Here is a 19,759-nt window from a genome sequence, read left to right as displayed (position 1 = left end):
TCATAATTGGATCCTTTGAATGAAAATAAATTTATACATCCAACCGTATTAAATCCTCTGCATCATTATACATTTTGTTCCCCTGCTGGTTCTTCATTTTGTGAAGCTCACATCTTGTTTCTTGGTTTGTTGGAATGAAATAGTTTATCATCCACAGAAAGTCAATTCACTATTTTGTTCAATAACTTGACCAAATCCCTTGGTATAATTTTGCAGAACTACATGGTAAGGATTTTGGACACTGGTCTCTGCTGATACTGTCTCGTTAAAGCTGCTGTATGTCACAGCTGTGGCTTCAATAAATCTTTAACCGCTATTGACACTCTTCCAGGGGTTTCACCCTGAGGTTTTCAAGTTAAAAGGGTAAAGATACTCACTACTAATCCCACTCTTAATAGTTCATGTCCTCAGCTTCTAATCGTTGCTGTGTTTCTCGGTGTGGTGCAGATCCCTGAAGAATACCTTGCATTTGTGCTCACCTTGGAGAGGGACATCAAATAATGTGAGGTCAATTTAAAACAGGATATTGTGCTATAGAATGTTAACATTAAGAAAGAGGCAATGTAGGAGCTTTTGAAAATCATTACGATAGGTAAGACAATGGAGCTGGATTAGATATACCCCAGATTTTTATGGAAACAGAGGGAATAGATTATGTTGAGGATGATCTCTGCTTCCTCATACAGAGAGTTTGGAGGACCACAAATATTGATCAAGAAAGGTAATGGAATAATCTTGGGATTTATCGATTAGTGACTCTTACCTCAGTGGTAGGCAACTAATGGACAGGATTCTGAAGGACAGAATTTTGTGAGTCTGGTTAGCGATTGTGTGGCCAAGCCAAATCTGAATGTATGCAGCCAAGTTTCCATGGGTTCATAACAGATGACTTTCTGGATGAGCTTACCATGGAGTACCTTGCCATCATCTTAGTAAAATCCATAGACACCGTATCTACAGCTCTACCTCAATCAATATTTTGTTACCTACTTGAAAAACCCAGTTAAGCCAGTGAGACATGTCCTACCCCTCACAAACCCATAATGACTATCATGAATAAGGTATTTCTGCTCAGAATGTTCATAAGGCAGACAGTGATAGTAGAAAGAATTTGTTCTACCTGCAGGTCAGTGACAAGTGGTATTTCACACGTATCTGTTCTGTGATTTTTGTGATTCTTATAATTTACTTGGATGAGGAAGTAGAGGGTGGTTTGGTAAGGTTTCAGATGTCATAAGGTATGGTGGTGTTGCGGATAGTGTTATAGGTTACACCAAGACAGTGCAAAGGAGATTCAACAATCTAATTAATAGAAGAGAGGAAATAAAGCTGGTATTAGTTTATTATTGTTATGTATAGTGAGGTACAGTGAACAGCTTTGTATTGAGAAAGGATCTAATATATGACAAATAAACTCTTCTTGGGCTCCAGCCAAATAAAAGTATTGATTTTAACCAATATTTCAATGAGAAGCCCTGCCACCTTCATCACAGATGATGCTCGGGCATGTCTAGTCCAGTGGGATTTATACCCATCTCTGTCCCTCCTGATTGGCTAGTCTTCATCCAATCAGATTTCTGCTGTCCCACCTTGTTTACAATCAAATTCCAGTTCTCTCTTTGAGCAGGACTTTGGTCTTTGCTAAAATTCTTTCTCTCTAGTTTTATTCCAATGGTTTCCTTCACCAGCTAACCCCAAAAGCCATTGGCACAGCACAGTAGTTTTGTACTGATTACTGTTCATACTAATCAATTCATTACACAATGCAAAGTAAAGCAATAGCAGAACAAAGACTAAAATGCTACAATTACAGAGAAAGTGCAGTGCAGGGAGGCTGTAAGTTCATAACAAGGTAGACAGTAAGATTAAGAGTCCATTTTATTTTGCTAGGTAATCATTCAATAGTGTTATAACAGCAGCACAGAAGATGTCCTTGAACCTGAATATACGTGCTTTGAAACTTTTGAAGCATCTGCCTGACAGCAGGAGGGAGAAGAGAGAATTGCCGGGGTGTGTGGGGTTTTGGATTCTACTGGATGTTTTACTGAGACAGCAAGAAGTGTTGACTATGTTCAGAGAGAGGAGTTTGTTTTCTGTGATGTGCTGAGCTTTGTCCTCAACTCTCTGCAGTTTCTTGTGTCTTAGGCAGAGCAGTTGCCGTACCAAGCTGTGGTGAATCTAGTTAGGATGCTTTCCATGGTGCATTAACATAAATTTGCGAGAATTGAAGGGACACTGTGAACGACTTTGACCTCCTGAGGAACCAGAGGCCTTGAGATGCCTATCTGGGTGGACTCTATCAGGCTATTGGTGATGGTCACTCCTGGTAACTTGAAACTCTCAATGTCAGCATCTTTCATGTAGACAGGAACATGTACACTGCTCCTCTTTCTGAAATCAATCACTAGCACTTTCATTCTGTTGGCATTGAGGGAAAAAGTGGTTGTCATGACACCATGTCACTGGGCCCTCTGTCTCCTTCCTGTATTCCATCTCGTCATTATTTGAGATACAACTCACTATGTTCAACTACAAACTTGTAGATGGAGATAGAGCAGAATCGGGCCACACAGACACGCATGTACAGGGAGTGGTGTGTGGGGCTGGTGGGGCTGTGAACACAGGCTTGTGGACCACCAGCTTTGAGATGTTGCTGCCTGTCCTTTCTGAGCGAGGTCTGTTCATCAAGAAGTCGAAGATACAGTTGCCGATGGAAGCATTCATTCCTAGGTCACTGAGTTTGGTGATGAGTTTGCTTGGAATTCTAATACTGAAGGTAGAATGGTAGACAACATACACAAGTCTGACATAGGTGTCTGTACTGTTGAAGTGCCCTGGACTTGAGAGTAGGATAGGGGGGTGGTGGGTACAGGGAGGGGGTGGAAGAGGGGTGGTGTACACCATGGACATATGGATATGTTGTAGTGGTAGGCAAATCACAATGGGTTGAGATTGTCTGGAAAACTAGATTAGATTGAACCATCACCAGCACCTCGAAGCACTTTATGATGGAAAATGTCCAAACTGCCAGGCAGTTATTGATGAGGCACATTGCATTGTTTTTATTAGGTACCAGTATGCAAGTGGCCTTCCTAGAGCAGGTGAAAACACTAAAATGCAGCAGGAAGAGATTAAAAATATCTAAGGATTTTAGGATATGGGCAGCAACACCATCCAGGCCAGATGCTTTCTGTGAGTTCACCCTCCTGAATACTGATCTTACATTTACAATGGTGACTGTAGATTCAGGTACTCTGGAGTCTGTCGATTGGGTGGTGACTTCTGTTTAAAGTGTGTATGGAACACGCAAAACTCATCTGGAATGGATGTGTTCTTGACACGATGCTCCCAGATTCATTTTGAAATCTGTTCTAACATGTAAGCCCTGACATAACAGACATCATGTCTGGAACTTGATTTTACACTGGTGTTGTCTCATGGCATCGCTGATTACTTTCCTGAGGTTGTATCTCGGTTTCTTGTCAAGGTCAGGGTCACCCGCTTTGTAGTGTGTAATGGATCTCGAGGTTCATCCAAAGGTTTCTAGTTTGGGAAAACCAGGTTGGCAAAAGGCTGTCCTGCCAAGAAAGATTAAAGAGTTTGTGTCTGCATTGCTTAGACTTTAGAAGAATGAGGGGTGACCTTACTCAAAGGTCTAAGACTCTGTTTTGACAGGGGAGATGTTGGATGATTTCATCAGGGTCTGGAACAAGGGACATAACTATAGATAATGGGCTGGTGGTTTCAAACTGATGTGTCAGAACTTCTTTTGGCAGAGGGTAGTGAGGGTCTGGGTGTGGAGACTGGATCATGGGGGGGGGAAGGATAAAGTGGAGGAGGGAGTGAACACTTGATGCTGGAGAAGTAGAGAAGATGGAGAAAGGTGACAGAAGAGGAATGAAGACCAGCAGAGATCAGTCCTGACCCAAATCTGATGATATGACAGTGGTGGGGCTCATCACCAGCAACAATGAGATGGCTACAGAGAGGAGGTGGAAGAGCTCGAGGACTGGTGCCAGGTAAGTAACCTCTTCATCAATGTCAACAAGACAAAAGAGATGGTTATTAGGGAGAACTCACACCCTCTTTATATCGGTTACACTCTGGCAGAAACTTGAGCAGTTTCAGAGTCCTGGGAATGCACATCTCACATGGTCCCAGAACACATCCTCCACAGGAAAGCTCACCAATGCCTCCCCTTTCTGAGAGGCTGAAGAGAGCTGGTCTGTGCTCATCTTACTCACATCCCTCTGCAGATGCACAGTGGAGATGCACCAATTCTTCAATAGGTTTGACAATTGCCCTCCTGTCACATACCCTTCTGCGCACCAGCCCAGGTACCAAGGCACCCAGTGCTCCCTCAGCACCAGTTCCTTCCTTCTTCCTTCCTCCCCAATCCAGTTCAACACGTGGTTGAACACAGGTTACTGCTGTCTTCACCCCTCCTCTCCCTGCACCTACCACCCACACTTCCACATGCTAACTACTATTGTCCTGATCTTTACCTCCCACAACCCCACCTTCCACCAACTCCCGAGTCATTGTGGACTCACGTTCACTACTGAGGAGGTGAGAAGGGCTCTGGAGAAACTTGGACGCAGCAAAGCATTGGGACCGGATAATGTAAACCCCCAGGTCCTGAAGGAGTGTGCTGAGCAACTGTGTGGAGTTCTTCAGCACATTTTCAGCCTGGAAAGGGTCCTGACTGTGTGGAAAACATCATGTGTGGTCCATGTGCCCAAGAAGGGCCGACCAAAAGTCTTGAATGATTACTGTCCAGTTGCTCTGACCTCATATATTAAGACCCTAGAAAGGCGGGTCCTGTCTCAACTCCAGCCCCCAGTCAGATCAGCTCTCGATCCCCTGTAGTTTGCCTGCCAGGAGCACATTGGAGTCATTTATGTTGCCATCAACATGCTGAACAGAGCCTGCTCTCATTTGGATTAGCAGGGCAGCACTGTGAGGGTCATGTCTATTTTTGATTTCTCAAGTGGCTTCAATACCTCACAGCCCTCATTGCTGGGGGAGAAGCTTTGTTCAATGCAGGTTGACACTTCCATTACATCCTGAATAATGGACTACCTGGCAGTTTCTGTGGCTTCAGACCTGTGTCAGACATGGCTATAAGCAGCTCTAGGGCCCTAGAGGGGACTATACTGATTCCCTTCATGTTTACCCTGTATACCTTGGACTTCAGATACAACACTGAGTCTTGTCATCTGCAGAAATTCTCTGATGACTCAGCAATAGTTGGGTGCTTGATGAGAGCACAGGAGAATGAATACAGGGCCCTGGTGGAGGTCTTTCTCAAATAGTGCAAGCTGAATCATCTGCAGCTCGACATCAGTAAGACAAAGGAAATGGTGATGGACTTTGAGAAGACTGTGGAAGTATTGACCAAAAAATTAGTAAAAACAAACCAAACAATTGTCTGGCAAGATCTGTTGGGATGCTTGACATAAGAATTGTACTGACTTACGTTGTAGCCTGGCATAAATTTAGCTGCTTTTGCAAACTATTTCTTTCAGTTGGGGTTGCGTGAACCACAGGCATGGGATGTGCTCGTCTCTGGCCTGGATTCCTCTGGCATCATGCCTGAGTTCGTTCTGCTTGCCTCCTATGAGCCAGGAACCCAGAGCAGAAGAAATTGTTTGCATTAGATCTATTTTTGCTTGCAGCCTGTGTTGGGAGGATGTTGCAGGAAGTATCATGTGATGTAAAGTGTGCCTGTTCTTCACTGTACTCAGAGTTGAGTGTCAGAGTGAAGTATCATGTGATGCATTAACTATATAAAGTGTGTCTGTTCTTCACGGTACTCAGAGTTGAGTGCCAGAGTGAAGTATCATGTGATGTAAAGTGTGTCTGTTCTTCACGGTACTCAGAGCTGAGTGTCAGAGTGAAGTATCATGTGATGCATTAACTGTATAAAGTGTGTCTGTTCTTCACGGTACTCAGAGCTGAGTGTCAGAGTAAAGTATCATGTGATGCATTAACTGTATAAAGTGTGTCTGTTCTTCACGGTACTCAGAGTTGAGTGCCAGAGTAAAGTATCATGTGATGTAAAGTGTGTCTGTTCTTCACGGTACTCAGAGCTGAGTGTCAGAGTGAAGTATCATGTGATGTAAAGTGTGTCTGTTCTTCACGGTACTCAGAGCTGAGTGTCAGAGTAAAGTATCATGTGATGTAAAGTGTGTCTGTTCTTCACTGTACTCAGAGTTGAGTGCCAGAGTGAAGTATCATGTGATGCATTAACTGTATAAAGTGTGTCTGTTCTTCACTGTACTCAGAGCTGAGTGTCAGAGTGAAGTATCATGTGATGCATTAACTGTATAAAGTGTGTCTGTTCTTCACGGTACTCAGAGTTGAGTGTCAGAGTGAAGTATCATGTGATGCATTAACTATATAAAGTGTGTCTGTTCTTCACTGTACTCAGAGTTGAGTGCCAGAGTGAAGTATCATGTGATGCATTAACTATATAAAGTGTGTCTGTTCATCACTGTACTCAGAGTTGAGTGCCAGAGTGAAGTATCATGTGATGCATTAACTGTATAAAGTGTGTCTGTTCTTCACTGTACTCAGAGCTGAGTGTCAGAGTGAAGTATCATGTGATGTAAAGTGTATCTGTTCTTCACGGTACTCAGAGTTGAGTGTCAGAGTAAAGTATCATGTGATGTAAAGTGTGTCTGTTCTTCACGGTACTCAGAGCTGAGTGTCAGAGTGAAGTATCATGTGATGTAAAGTGTGTCTGTTCTTCACGGTACTCAGAGCTGAGTGTCAGAGTGAAGTATCATGTGATGTAAAGTGTGTCTGTTCTTCACTGTACTCACAGTTGAGTGTCAGAGTGAAGTATCATGTGATGCATTAACTATATAATGTGTGCCTGTTCTTCACGGTACTCAGAGCTGAGTGTCAGAGTAAAGTATCATGTGATGCATTAACTGTATAAAGTGTGTCTGTTCTTCACTGTACTCAGAGTTGAGTGTCAGAGTGAAGTATCATGTGATGCATTAACTGTATAAAGTGTATCTGTTCTTCACTGTACTCAGAGTTGAGTGTCAGAGTGAAGTATCATGTGATGCATTAACTGTATAAAGTGTATCTGTTCTTCACTGTACTCAGAGTTGAGTGTCAGAGTGAAGTATCATGTGATGCATTAACTGTATAAAGTGTGTCTGTTCTTCACGGTACTCAGAGTTGAGTGTCAGAGTGAAGTATCATGTGATGTAAAGTGTGTCTGTTCTTCACTGTACTCAGAGTTGAGTGTCAGAGTGAAGTATCATGTGATGCATTAACTGTATAAAGTGTATCTGTTCTTCACTGTACTCAGAGTTGAGTGCCAGAGTAAAGTATCATGTGATGTAAAGTGTGTCTGTTCTTCACGGTACTCAGAGTTGAGTGTCAGAGTAAAGTATCATGTGATGCATTAACTGTATAAAGTGTGTCTGTTCTTCACGGTACTCAGAGTTGAGTGCCAGAGTGAAGTATCATGTGATGTAAAGTGTGTCTGTTCTTCACGGTACTCAGAGTTGAGTGTCAGAGTAAAGTATCATGTGATGCATTAACTGTATAAAGTGTGTCTGTTCTTCACTGTACTCAGAGTTGAGTGTCAGAGTGAAGTATCATGTGATGCATTAACTGTATAAAGTATGTCTGTTCTTCACGGTACTCAGAGCTGAGTGTCAGAGTAAAGTATCATGTGATGTAAAGTGTGTCTGTTCTTCACTGTACTCAGAGCTGAGTGCCAGAGTGAAGTATCATGTGATGCATTAACTGTATAAAGTATGTCTGTTCTTCACGGTACTCAGAGTTGAGTGCCAGAGTGAAGTATCATGTGATGTAAAGTGTGTCTGTTCTTCACGGTACTCAGAGCTGAGTGTCAGAGTGAAGTATCATGTGATGTAAAGTGTGTCTGTTCTTCACGGTACTCAGAGCTGAGTGTCAGAGTGAAGTATCATGTGATGTAAAGTGTGTCTGTTCTTCACTGTACTCACAGTTGAGTGTCAGAGTGAAGTATCATGTGATGCATTAACTGTATAAAGTGTGTCTGTTCTTCACTGTACTCAGAGTTGAGTGTCAGAGTGAAGTATCATGTGATGCATTAACTGTATAAAGTGTATCTGTTCTTCACTGTACTCAGAGTTGAGTGTCAGAGTGAAGTATCATGTGATGCATTAACTGTATAAAGTGTATCTGTTCTTCACTGTACTCAGAGTTGAGTGTCAGAGTGAAGTATCATGTGATGCATTAACTGTATAAAGTGTATCTGTTCTTCACTGTACTCAGAGTTGAGTGTCAGAGTGAAGTATCATGTGATGCATTAACTGTATAAAGTGTGTCTGTTCTTCACGGTACTCAGAGTTGAGTGTCAGAGTGAAGTATCATGTGATGTAAAGTGTGTCTGTTCTTCACTGTACTCAGAGTTGAGTGTCAGAGTGAAGTATCATGTGATGCATTAACTGTATAAAGTGTATCTGTTCTTCACTGTACTCAGAGTTGAGTGCCAGAGTAAAGTATCATGTGATGTAAAGTGTGTCTGTTCTTCACGGTACTCAGAGTTGAGTGTCAGAGTAAAGTATCATGTGATGCATTAACTGTATAAAGTGTGTCTGTTCTTCACGGTACTCAGAGTTGAGTGCCAGAGTGAAGTATCATGTGATGTAAAGTGTGTCTGTTCTTCACGGTACTCAGAGTTGAGTGTCAGAGTAAAGTATCATGTGATGCATTAACTGTATAAAGTGTGTCTGTTCTTCACTGTACTCAGAGTTGAGTGTCAGAGTGAAGTATCATGTGATGCATTAACTGTATAAAGTATGTCTGTTCTTCACGGTACTCAGAGCTGAGTGTCAGAGTGAAGTATCATGTGATGTAAAGTGTGTCTGTTCTTCACGGTACTCAGAGCTGAGTGTCAGAGTGAAGTATCATGTGATGTAAAGTGTGTCTGTTCTTCACTGTACTCACAGTTGAGTGTCAGAGTGAAGTATCATGTGATGCATTAACTATATAATGTGTGCCTGTTCTTCACGGTACTCAGAGCTGAGTGTCAGAGTAAAGTATCATGTGATGCATTAACTGTATAAAGTGTGTCTGTTCTTCACTGTACTCAGAGTTGAGTGTCAGAGTGAAGTATCATGTGATGCATTAACTGTATAAAGTGTATCTGTTCTTCACTGTACTCAGAGTTGAGTGTCAGAGTGAAGTATCATGTGATGCATTAACTGTATAAAGTGTATCTGTTCTTCACTGTACTCAGAGTTGAGTGTCAGAGTGAAGTATCATGTGATGCATTAACTGTATAAAGTGTGTCTGTTCTTCACGGTACTCAGAGTTGAGTGTCAGAGTGAAGTATCATGTGATGTAAAGTGTGTCTGTTCTTCACTGTACTCAGAGTTGAGTGTCAGAGTGAAGTATCATGTGATGCATTAACTGTATAAAGTGTATCTGTTCTTCACTGTACTCAGAGTTGAGTGCCAGAGTAAAGTATCATGTGATGTAAAGTGTGTCTGTTCTTCACGGTACTCAGAGTTGAGTGTCAGAGTAAAGTATCATGTGATGCATTAACTGTATAAAGTGTGTCTGTTCTTCACGGTACTCAGAGTTGAGTGCCAGAGTGAAGTATCATGTGATGTAAAGTGTGTCTGTTCTTCACGGTACTCAGAGTTGAGTGTCAGAGTAAAGTATCATGTGATGCATTAACTGTATAAAGTGTGTCTGTTCTTCACTGTACTCCGAGTTGAGTGTCAGAGTGAAGTATCATGTGATGCATTAACTGTATAAAGTATGTCTGTTCTTCACGGTACTCAGAGCTGAGTGTCAGAGTAAAGTATCATGTGATGTAAAGTGTGTCTGTTCTTCACTGTACTCAGAGCTGAGTGCCAGAGTGAAGTATCATGTGATGCATTAACTGTATAAAGTATGTCTGTTCTTCACGGTACTCAGAGTTGAGTGCCAGAGTGAAGTATCATGTGATGTAAAGTGTGTCTGTTCTTCACGGTACTCAGAGCTGAGTGTCAGAGTGAAGTATCATGTGATGTAAAGTGTGTCTGTTCTTCACGGTACTCAGAGCTGAGTGTCAGAGTGAAGTATCATGTGATGTAAAGTGTGTCTGTTCTTCACTGTACTCACAGTTGAGTGTCAGAGTGAAGTATCATGTGATGCATTAACTGTATAAAGTGTGTCTGTTCTTCACTGTACTCAGAGTTGAGTGTCAGAGTGAAGTATCATGTGATGCATTAACTGTATAAAGTGTATCTGTTCTTCACTGTACTCAGAGTTGAGTGTCAGAGTGAAGTATCATGTGATGCATTAACTGTATAAAGTGTATCTGTTCTTCACTGTACTCAGAGTTGAGTGTCAGAGTGAAGTATCATGTGATGCATTAACTGTATAAAGTGTATCTGTTCTTCACTGTACTCAGAGTTGAGTGTCAGAGTGAAGTATCATGTGATGCATTAACTGTATAAAGTGTGTCTGTTCTTCACGGTACTCAGAGTTGAGTGTCAGAGTGAAGTATCATGTGATGTAAAGTGTGTCTGTTCTTCACTGTACTCAGAGTTGAGTGTCAGAGTGAAGTATCATGTGATGCATTAACTGTATAAAGTGTATCTGTTCTTCACTGTACTCAGAGTTGAGTGCCAGAGTAAAGTATCATGTGATGTAAAGTGTGTCTGTTCTTCACGGTACTCAGAGTTGAGTGTCAGAGTAAAGTATCATGTGATGCATTAACTGTATAAAGTGTGTCTGTTCTTCACGGTACTCAGAGTTGAGTGCCAGAGTGAAGTATCATGTGATGTAAAGTGTGTCTGTTCTTCACGGTACTCAGAGTTGAGTGTCAGAGTAAAGTATCATGTGATGCATTAACTGTATAAAGTGTGTCTGTTCTTCACTGTACTCAGAGTTGAGTGTCAGCGTGAAGTATCATGTGATGTAAAGTGTGTCTGTTCTTCACTGTACTCAGAGTTGAGTGTCAGAGTGAAGTATCATGTGATGCATTAACTGTATAAAGTATGTCTGTTCTTCACGGTACTCAGAGCTGAGTGTCAGAGTAAAGTATCATGTGATGTAAAGTGTGTCTGTTCTTCACGGTACTCAGAGCTGAGTGTCAGAGTAAAGTATCATGTGATGTAAAGTGTGTCTGTTCTTCACTGTACTCAGAGCTGAGTGCCAGAGTGAAGTATCATGTGATGCATTAACTGTATAAAGTATGTCTGTTCTTCACTGTACTCAGAGCTGAGTGTCAGAGTAAAGTATCATGTGATGTAAAGTGTGTCTGTTCTTCACTGTACTCAGAGCTGAGTGTCAGAGTGAAGTATCATGTGATGTAAAGTGTGTCTGTTCTTCACGGTACTCAGAGCTGAGTGCCAGAGTAAAGTATCATGTGATGTAAAGTGTGCCTGTTCTTCACGGTACTCAGAGCTGAGTGTCAGAGTGAAGTATCATGTGATGTAAAGTATGTCTGTTCTTCACGGTACTCAGAGCTGAGTGTCAGAGTGAAGTATCATGTGATGTAAAGTGTGCCTGTTCTTCACGGTACTCAGAGCTGAGTGTCAGAGTGAAGTATCATGTGATGTAAAGTATGTCTGTTCTTCACGGTACTCAGAGCTGAGTGTCAGAGTGAAGTATCATGTGATGTAAAGTGTGTCTGTTCTTCACGGTACTCAGAGCTGAGTGTCAGAGTGAAGTATCATGTGATGTAAAGTGTGTCTGTTCTTCACTGTACTCAGAGTTGAGTGTCAGAGTAAAGTATCATGTGATGCATTAACTGTATAAAGTGTGTCTGTTCTTCACTGTACTCAGAGTTGAGTGTCAGAGTAAAGTATCATGTGATGCATTAACTGTATAAAGTGTGTCTGTTCTTCACTGTACTCAGAGCTGAGTGTCAGAGTAAAGTATCATGTGATGCATTAACTGTATAAAGTGTGTCTGTTCTTCACTGTACTCAGAGTTGAGTGCCAGAGTGAAGTATCATGTGATGCATTAACTATATAAAGTGTGTCTGTTCTTCACGGTACTCAGAGTTGAGTGCCAGAGTGAAGTATCATGTGATGTAAAGTGTGTCTGTTCTTCACGGTACTCAGAGCTGAGTGTCAGAGTAAAGTATCATGTGATGTAAAGTGTATCTGTTCTTCACGGTACTCAGAGCTGAGTGTCAGAGTAAAGTATCATGTGATGCATTAACTGTATAAAGTGTGTCTGTTCTTCACTGTACTCAGAGTTGAGTGTCAGAGTAAAGTATCATGTGATGTAAAGTGTATCTGTTCTTCACGGTACTCAGAGCTGAGTGTCAGAGTAAAGTATCATGTGATGCATTAACTGTATAAAGTGTGTCTGTTCTTCACTGTACTCAGAGTTGAGTGTCAGAGTAAAGTATCATGTGATGTAAAGTGTGTCTGTTCTTCACTGTACTCAGAGTTGAGTGTCAGAGTGAAGTATCATGTGATGCATTAACTGTATAAAGTGTGTCTGTTCTTCACGGTACTCAGAGCTGAGTGTCAGAGTAAAGTATCATGTGATGCATTAACTGTATAAAGTGTGTCTGTTCTTCACTGTACTCAGAGCTGAGTGTCAGAGTAAAGTATCATGTGATGCATTAACTGTATAAAGTGTGTCTGTTCTTCACTGTACTCAGAGTTGAGTGCCAGAGTGAAGTATCATGTGATGCATTAACTATATAAAGTGTGTCTGTTCTTCACGGTACTCAGAGTTGAGTGCCAGAGTGAAGTATCATGTGATGTAAAGTGTGTCTGTTCTTCACGGTACTCAGAGCTGAGTGTCAGAGTGAAGTATCATGTGATGTAAAGTGTGTCTGTTCTTCACGGTACTCAGAGCTGAGTGTCAGAGTGAAGTATCATGTGATGTAAAGTGTGTCTGTTCTTCACTGTACTCACAGTTGAGTGTCAGAGTGAAGTATCATGTGATGCATTAACTATATAAAGTGTGTCTGTTCTTCACTGTACTCAGAGTTGAGTGTCAGAGTGAAGTATCATGTGATGCATTAACTGTATAAAGTGTATCTGTTCTTCACTGTACTCAGAGTTGAGTGTCAGAGTGAAGTATCATGTGATGCATTAACTGTATAAAGTGTATCTGTTCTTCACTGTACTCAGAGTTGAGTGTCAGAGTGAAGTATCATGTGATGCATTAACTGTATAAAGTGTATCTGTTCTTCACTGTACTCAGAGTTGAGTGTCAGAGTGAAGTATCATGTGATGCATTAACTGTATAAAGTGTGTCTGTTCTTCACGGTACTCAGAGTTGAGTGTCAGAGTGAAGTATCATGTGATGTAAAGTGTGTCTGTTCTTCACTGTACTCAGAGTTGAGTGTCAGAGTGAAGTATCATGTGATGCATTAACTGTATAAAGTGTATCTGTTCTTCACTGTACTCAGAGTTGAGTGCCAGAGTAAAGTATCATGTGATGTAAAGTGTGTCTGTTCTTCACGGTACTCAGAGTTGAGTGTCAGAGTAAAGTATCATGTGATGCATTAACTGTATAAAGTGTGTCTGTTCTTCACGGTACTCAGAGTTGAGTGTCAGAGTGAAGTATCATGTGATGTAAAGTGTGTCTGTTCTTCACTGTACTCAGAGTTGAGTGTCAGAGTGAAGTATCATGTGATGCATTAACTGTATAAAGTGTGTCTGTTCTTCACGGTATTCAGAGTTGAGTGTCAGAGTAAAGTATCATGTGATGTAAAGTGTGTCTGTTCTTCACTGTACTCAGAGCTGAGTGTCAGAGTAAAGTATCATGTGATGTAAAGTGTGTCTGTTCTTCACGGTACTCAGAGCTGAGTGCCAGAGTGAAGTATCATGTGATGTAAAGTGTGTCTGTTCTTCACGGTACTCAGAGCTGAGTGTCAGAGTGAAGTATCATGTGATGTAAAGTGTGTCTGTTCTTCATGGTACTCAGAGCTGAGTGCCAGAGTGAAGTATCATGTGATGTAAAGTGTGTCTGTTCTTCACGGTACTCAGAGCTGAGTGTCAGAGTGAAGTATCATGTGATGTAAAGTGTGTCTGTTCTTCACTGTACTCAGAGCTGAGTGTCAGAGTGAAGTATCATGTGATGCATTAACTGTATAAAGTGTGTCTGTTCTTCACTGTACTCAGAGTTGAGTGCCAGAGTGAAGTATCATGTGATGCATTAACTATATAAAGTGTGTCTGTTCTTCACGGTACTCAGAGTTGAGTGCCAGAGTGAAGTATCATGTGATGTAAAGTGTGTCTGTTCTTCACGGTACTCAGAGCTGAGTGTCAGAGTAAAGTATCATGTGATGCATTAACTGTATAAAGTGTGTCTGTTCTTCACTGTACTCAGAGTTGAGTGTCAGAGTGAAGTATCATGTGATGCATTAACTATATAAAGTGTGTCTGTTCTTCACGGTACTCAGAGCTGAGTGTCAGAGTAAAGTATCATGTGATGTAAAGTGTGTCTGTTCTTCACTGTACTCAGAGTTGAGTGTCAGAGTGAAGTATCATGTGATGCATTAACTGTATAAAGTGTGTCTGTTCTTCACTGTACTCAGAGTTGAGTGTCAGAGTGAAGTATCATGTGATGCATTAACTGTATAAAGTGTGTCTGTTCTTCACGGTACTCAGAGTTGAGTGTCAGAGTAAAGTATCATGTGATGTAAAGTGTGTCTGTTCTTCACGGTACTCAGAGTTGAGTGCCAGAGTGAAGTATCATGTGATGTAAAGTGTGTCTGTTCTTCACGGTACTCAGAGCTGAGTGTCAGAGTAAAGTATCATGTGATGTAAAGTGTGTCTGTTCTTCACGGTACTCAGAGCTGAGTGTCAGAGTGAAGTATCATGTGATGCATTAACTGTATAAAGTGTGTCTGTTCTTCACGGTACTCAGAGTTGAGTGTCAGAGTAAAGTATCATGTGATGTAAAGTGTGTCTGTTCTTCACGGTACTCAGAGCTGAGTGTCAGAGTAAAGTATCATGTGATGTAAAGTGTGTCTGTTCTTCACGGTACTCAGAGCTGAGTGTCAGAGTGAAGTATCATGTGATGTAAAGTGTGTCTGTTCTTCACTGTACTCAGAGCTGAGTGCCAGAGTAAAGTATCATGTGATGTAAAGTGTGTCTGTTCTTCACTGTACTCAGAGCTGAGTGCCAGAGTAAAGTATCATGTGATGTAAAGTGTGTCTGTTCTTCACTGTACTCAGAGCTGAGTGTCAGAGTAAAGTATCATGTGATGTAAAGTGTGTCTGTTCTTCACTGTACTCAGAGCTGAGTGTCAGAGTGAAGTATCATGTGATGCATTAACTGTATAAATTGTGTCTGTTCTTCACGGTACTCAGAGCTGAGTGCCAGAGTGAAGTATCATGTGATGCATTAACTATATAAAGTGTGTCTGTTCTTCACGGTACTCAGAGCTGAGTGTCAGAGTGAAGTATCATGTGATGCATTAACTATATAAAGTGTGTCTGTTCTTCACGGTACTCAGAGTTGAGTGTCAGAGTGAAGTATCATGTGATGCATTAACTGTATAAAGTGTGTCTGTTCTTCACGGTACTCAGAGTTGAGTGCCAGAGTAAAGTATCATGTGATGTAAAGTGTGTCTGTTCTTCACTGTACTCAGAGCTGAGTGCCAGAGTGAAGTATCATGTGATGCATTAACTGTATAAAGTGTGTCTGTTCTTCACGGTACTCAGAGTTGAGTGTCAGAGTGAAGTATCATGTGATGCATTAACTGTCATGGTCCGGTCCGAAGTCCGCATTCCAGTTCATGGTCCGGTCTGCGGACGCCGGACTCCAGGTCCTCGGGCTGTCCCTTGTTTCGGTTGAACCTCATCGTAAGCACCTGATGCTCATCTTGGGGCTGGGAATGTAAGTGACCACGGGATTGAGTGTGATTGGCGGGCTGTCTTGTCAAGATTCTCTGCGAGCAAATAGCTGGTGGAAGGCTAGAATGGCCACTTGTCATCTTTAGGCCACATTGGAGAACCATTGCTTCTTGGAGCCTTGCTGTCATTGCGGTATGGATTTGGCCATTTCCTGGGCCAGCTGGGTGGCCGTCAGCCACTCTGAGCTAGGTAAGGATTTGGTTGTTTCCATAGCCAGCCGAGGTTGCTGGCTGTAACTGTGACTTGGAGCAACCCCGATGCAGAGATGTTGTCTATCTGTTGTTCTTCAGTGTTTGTCTCTTCCTGTCCTTGTCCCTGTGGGATGATCTGTCTTGTCTTGTCCTCGCCTCCATGGGGGATGTCAGGCTGTTCTGCCATTGCCCTGCAGAGGGAATCTGTCTTGCCTTGTCTTGTCTTTGCCTCTGTCGGGTAAGTCAGGTAAGTTACCCAATGGATAGACCTGCTCCGCCTTGGTGTGGAGTGAAAGTTGAGTCCCAGCTTGTTGAAGGGTAAGTCCTGGCTCTATGTCTATGTACTACCCAGTCTCATGTTAGTGTCCTGTTAAAGAGGAGTGCTGGCTTGTCAAGGATAAGTCCCACTCTATATTGAGGTACAGTTCCTAGTCTGCCTCCTAGCTCCAGCCTCTGAGTTATGCAAGCCTCAAGACCCCAGCCTCGAGCCTCAAGACCCCAGGCCTTGTCACATCTTTGGCTGGTTTGGGGTCCGAGCCCGAGTCAAGACCCAGGTTCTGGGTCCTTGTCCAGTCTTGGGCTCGGAGTCCACGTGCAGGCTCCTTGTTCCCAGTCCCTTGTCCTGGTCCTGCTTCCCAAGCCTAGTCTGCGACCTGTCCCGTCCTTTAGTTTGCCCCGTCCTGTTCCTAGTACTTCAGTGTCTGTGTCTGGCATTTGGGTCCATTCCCAATGCCTCCTTATGACATTAACTGCATAAAGTGTGCCTGCTGTTCTCTGTACTCAGAGTTGAGGTGGCAGTGGAGATCAGCACTCTCTCTCCTTGGTACCAAGAATAGTTAATAAAGTTCTTGTTCCAAGGCATGGGGTCAGGTAATTATTTGATGACAGAAAATTCCACAACAAAGACCAGGCCTGCACTGCTCCCTGTTACTGTTGATGGTGAGGAAGTGGATGTGTTGAGGATCTACAGATACCTGTGGGTGAACCTGGACAACAGACTTGAGTAGAACACCAATACAGAGGCTGTGTTTAAGAAGGGCCAGATTTGCTCCTACTTCCTGAGACGATTGAGGTTTTTTGGAATTTTCAGGCCTTGTTCTACCAGTCTGTTGTCACCAACACAATCTTCCATGCAGTGGTGTGCTGAGGCAGTGGCATCAACACAGGTGATGCCCACAGGCTCCGTAAACTGATTAGAAAGTCTGGCTCTCTGTTACAGGAGTCAAACTGGGCATAGTGGAGGTTGTGGAAGAACAATGGACCCTTTGGAAAATCTTGGCAATTCTGGACAATGTTTCTCACACTCTGCATACCAACTTGGCTGAATTTTCAGCAATAGGCTGTGCTGCTCCAAAGACCATTGTATAAGGTCATTCTTACCCTAGACCATTAGGCTGTATAATGGTCAACCTATAGCTGGGGAAGTGATGACCCCTTCCTATTAGACTGTTATTAACCTCTGTTTAAGCTGTGTTTACCTCTGTTTACCACACCCTGCTATCACAGACATGCTGAGCAATACAGTGCAATAACATCACTGCTTATCAGGACAGTGTGAATGTGCACTCATTACTGTAAAATATCATGGTAATTCTTGCACTACCATCTCATCAGTGCGCACTTGTCTCGAGGAAAATCGGTCTACCCGCCAACCCGTATCTTCCATTTGCGTGGATGCTGCAAAAATGCAAACTGGTACAAACTCACACACACAATATCAGACGGCACACAATGTACGTTTACAGAGTACACTTTATAAATCTTACTAGAACTAAGTAATAAAAAGAAAAGAAAAAAAGGCGACAAAGCTTATCAGAGTCCAATCAACTCGTGCACAACCGTTGGAGCTCAATTATCGAAGCCTTTGGTACACCCTTCGATCTTCCCCAACCTCCTCGAACCACCACCTGGGACCAACCTTGGTTGTCGACCAGAGCGCGTCCAGCATGTCCTTCCTCTTCTGTTCTTCTCCCGAAAAATTCCTGCGCACTCACGCCAGGTTCCCACACATACAGATAGAACAACATTGCTTCCATTGGTTAGTTCCTCGGTAATCAATAATTATAACAAAACATTCCAACTAAACAGAGCGTTACCTCATCAGTTACCCACAAAGAAGCCGTTTCATTATAACACCACAGAGAAGCCAGTTAATATAAGCAGTTAACAGTTAACATTACAGTTAATAATCTGAGAACCCTACATTTGTAATGCTACAGTGAAATGATGTGTAATTTTCATTCTATCTGTCTCACTGTCTATCCAGAGAGCATCCTAACATGTGTTGTTATTGCAGGGTACGGAAACTGTGCTGCTGCAAACAGGAAGGTTCTACAAGTGATAGTTAAAACTGCCCAACTCATCACTGTTACCAACTTACCCCATCAGGGACATGTATAGAGAAAGGTACGAGAAAAAGGCCAGTAACATCAGGAAAGATCCCACACTCCTTGCTCATGAACTGTTTATCCCACTTCCATCATGGAGGAGATAATGCGGCTTCCACGTCAGGACCACCAGATACAAAAACAGAGACCTTCCCCAAGCAGTAACGTTGATTATGCCCCAACCAAATAACCCACCCCACCACATCCCACACCACCACTAACCCACCCCTCTATATCCCACACCACCACTAACCCACCCTCCACATCCCTCACCACCACTAACCCACCCCTCCACATCCCACGCCATCACTAACCCACCCCTCCACATCCCACACCACCACTAACCCATCCCTCCACATCCCACGCCACCACTAACCCTGCCCTCCATATCCCACGCCATCACTAACCCACCCCTCCACATCCCACAACACCACTAACCCATCCCTCCACATCCCACACCACCACTAACACACCCCTTCACATCCCACAACACCACTAATCCATCCCTCCACATCCCACACCACCACTAACCCACCCCTCCACATCCCACACCGCCACTAACCCACCCCTCCACATCCCCACACCATCACTAACACACCCCTCCACATCCCACACCACCACTAACCCACCCCTCCACATCCCCACACCATCACTAACACACCCCTCCACATCCCACACCATCACTACTTTATAATTTCCTGTTCATCCCTCATGCACAGACACACCTGAGTGGCCTGCATTATGTACGTCCCTCTGTCTTCGGATGACAGGCCCAGGGACGTTGGGTGTGGGCTCATTCACTCCGGCCCCACCTCTTGAAGGGAAGAGATTATTTGAATATGTGAGTTGAGGTTCGAATTGTCTTCCCCAAGGTCCATACCTCACCTGTAGCTGTGTCAGATTCTCCTCTGACCCCTAAAGCCTTTAAACTCCCTGTCAACTCCCCTGCAACCTTTACACTCCTCTCCGTCTCTTTGACTCCCAACCACTCCTATACCACTGTCCATCACTGGAAACCACAACTAACTCCTTGCTTTCACTTTCCACTGGATGTCCTGTACCCCTGATCCTCATTGGTACAAAGCCTTTTTGCGACACTGGACACCCATTCTATGTTTCAGGAAATGGGACAGTGCAGAAGGAAGACAGTTGCTCCGTGATTCTGTTGAAGAAATCTGGAGATTTTGGAGTAAACAAGATGACGAAAGATCCAGGGTTATTCCATGAGGGAACCAATGTTTTTCAGATATTTTGGACAGAAGCGAGTGTTACGTGGACAAGTTCTGATGAAGGCCACGCAGTGATTCAGACCGTCAGACTGAGTCTTGTCAACAAGACAAAAT

The 19,759-nt window shown here is 42.9% G+C and overlaps 1 protein-coding gene across 1 annotated transcript in view; it reads right to left on the bottom strand.

Moving 5' to 3' along the window:
• The window catches only part of LOC140732028 (uncharacterized), a 559,606-nt gene that overhangs the window by 89,915 nt on the left and 449,932 nt on the right, over window positions 1-19,759 (bottom strand). The gene's annotated exons all lie outside the window — the stretch shown is intronic.

This window comes from Hemitrygon akajei, chromosome 1, assembly GCF_048418815.1.
Source record: "Hemitrygon akajei chromosome 1, sHemAka1.3, whole genome shotgun sequence".
Lineage (NCBI taxonomy): Eukaryota > Metazoa > Chordata > Chondrichthyes > Myliobatiformes > Dasyatidae > Hemitrygon > Hemitrygon akajei.
This window is presented reverse-complemented; position numbering and strand designations above follow the sequence as displayed.